Raw genomic sequence first — 2,500 nt, forward strand, 5'->3', positions numbered from 1 at the left:
TATTCCGGAACCCGGCAGCGGAACCGATACAAGTCGGGCCCCTCTTTTAGAGATGCTCGTCGGGGTAACCCAAAAGGACCCGGAGACGCCGTCGGGAGATCGGGGAAGGGTTTTCTTTTCTGCATGAGCGTTCGAGTTCCCTGGAATCCTCTAGCAGGGAGATAGGGTTTGGAACGCGAAGAGCACCGCAGTTGCGGCGGTGTCCCGATCTTCCCCTCGGACCTTGAAAATCCGGGAGAGGGCCACGTGGAGGTGTCGCGCCGGTTCGTACCCATATCCGCAGCAGGTCTCCAAGGTGAAGAGCCTCTAGTCGATAGAATAATGTAGGTAAGGGAAGTCGGCAAATTGGATCCGTAACTTCGGGATAAGGATTGGCTCTGAGGATCGGGGCGTGTCGGGCTTGGTCGGGAAGTGGGTCAGCGCTAACGTGCCGGGCCTGGGCGAGGTGAGTGCCGTAGGGGTGCCGGTAAGTGCGGGCGTTTAGCGCGGGCGTGGTCTGCTCTCGCCGTTGGTTGGCCTCGTGCTGGCCGGCGGTGCAGGATGCGCGCGCCTGCGCGGCGTTCGCGCCCCGGTGCTTCAACCTGCGTGCAGGATACGAGCTCGGTCCCGTGCCTTGGCCTCCCACGGATCTTCCTTGCTGCGAGGCCGCGTCCGCCTTAGCGTGCTCCTCCGGGGGCGCGCGGGTGCGCGGATTCTCTTCGGCCGCCATTCAACGATCAACTCAGAACTGGCACGGACTGGGGGAATCCGACTGTCTAATTAAAACAAAGCATTGCGATGGCCCTAGCGGGTGTTGACGCAATGTGATTTCTGCCCAGTGCTCTGAATGTCAACGTGAAGAAATTCAAGCAAGCGCGGGTAAACGGCGGGAGTAACTATGACTCTATACCGGGAGTCTTAATCGTGCTGAAACGATCAAGAGACAGAAGTACGAGCAGCCAGCGGTTCTCAGCGCACTCCAGCGGAAATACAATCTGAGTCGCCCGCCCGATATTATGCCGCTCGTTGTTGGCGCACGTGGTGCATGGGCACCCTGTAATAAGGCTATATGGAGCCGGTTCCATCTTCGCCAGTTCCTCATCAGGGAACTTATCTGCAACACCATAACAGCGGGTGTTAGAATCCACCAGCAATTCATGCGTACAGTTTGGCGAACGGCTCGACATGAATGAGCACCCTTCCGTGACATCTGGATGGCATTGCTAGGGAAAGACCCGGACATGATTGCTTCCATGCCCCACCAGTGGCAGTATAATAACTTGGACAAGATAGCCACGAGGCTGTCCACACACCTGGCCAAGTGGCGGCGGTGTGGCTGCATCCGGACGTGGCTTCTCGAAGTGCGGTCTTGATGTAGTCGTGCTGCTGCTGCGAGGTGCCTTCCTTGGGTTATAGTTACAGGGAGAGTGATGCGCAATACATGGGCCTAGCCCTCTTAGCCTCTCCTCTCCTGCGGTCTTCTCCCCTTCTCGTGGGCCCGCTGATTTCGCAGAGTGGAAGACCGCACCAGGGGCTTGGGGGGGTTACCAGCCCCCCCTCGCACTATCCCTTTTTTAGTTGGGGGCAGTAAGCAGAGAATAAGTGGTGGCCCTTCCGCTGAAGGTGCCACCCCAACTCCCCCAGCACCTAGCCGGCCAACCGGCCGTGCCGAAAATCTTGTAACTTTTGCAGCTATGAATACCTGTAGTGAGTGCCACCGCAGCTTTACAACCAAGAACGGTCTCGGGGTCCATCGCCGCCGCCAACATCTTGCGGCCGCCAACGCGGAGATCGTCACGGAGAGGCATCGCGCGAGGTGGACGGAGGAAGAAGTCCTGTCGCTCGCCAAGGCGGAGGCCGAACTGTTCCTTGAGAGGGACGCCCGGTTCTTCTTCGTCAATCAAGAACTCATCAGGATGTTCCCCGACCGAACGCTCGAGGCAATCAAGTGCCGACGGCGGCAAGCTGCCCACAAGCAGCTTGTCCGCCAATTCATGGAGGCGCTTGAGATCGGTCTGGGGGAAGAGCCGGCGTCCCGCCGGGGAGCAGCGAGCCCGCTGCCTGACGCGGGCGAGGCCGCTGCGCCGCCCGTCGACGCAGCCGAGGACTTCGCGGCCGACACCACCGGGCCGCCGCCGGAGGGGCCGACTGACGCCGCCATCTGGGAGCATCTGGCGGGGCTACCCGCTTCCGCCCAGCGTTTCTCTGCCCTGGATCGTGTCATAGGTCTGGGGCGGGGCACGCCGCCCGATGTCATCCTGGGCATGCTCCCGGATGCCCTTGCGTCGGTCGGGTCCAGAGGGGAGAGATCGATCACCAGGACACAGCGGCCGCGCCAACCATCGAAGCGGCCGCCTGCCGCGCCGCCGACGCAGAAGCGCAAGCGGCGCCGCTGGGAGTACGCGAGAACGCAGGATGCCTTCCGACGGTCGCGTGCGCGTTGCGTGCGCGGCCTCTTGGATGGCACCCTGCTCCAGCCGCCACCTGCCATCCCTGGTCTGCTGGACTTCTGGGCGGACCT

At 61.6% G+C, this 2,500-nt stretch overlaps 1 pseudogene; it reads left to right on the top strand.

The window, feature by feature from the left end:
- Positions 1-2,500, top strand: part of LOC126435143 (large subunit ribosomal RNA) — an 8,358-nt pseudogene that overhangs the window by 1,993 nt on the left and 3,865 nt on the right.

The sequence above is a fragment of the Schistocerca serialis genome, unplaced genomic scaffold (genome assembly GCF_023864345.2).
Source record: "Schistocerca serialis cubense isolate TAMUIC-IGC-003099 unplaced genomic scaffold, iqSchSeri2.2 HiC_scaffold_1196, whole genome shotgun sequence".
NCBI lineage: Eukaryota > Metazoa > Arthropoda > Insecta > Orthoptera > Acrididae > Schistocerca > Schistocerca serialis.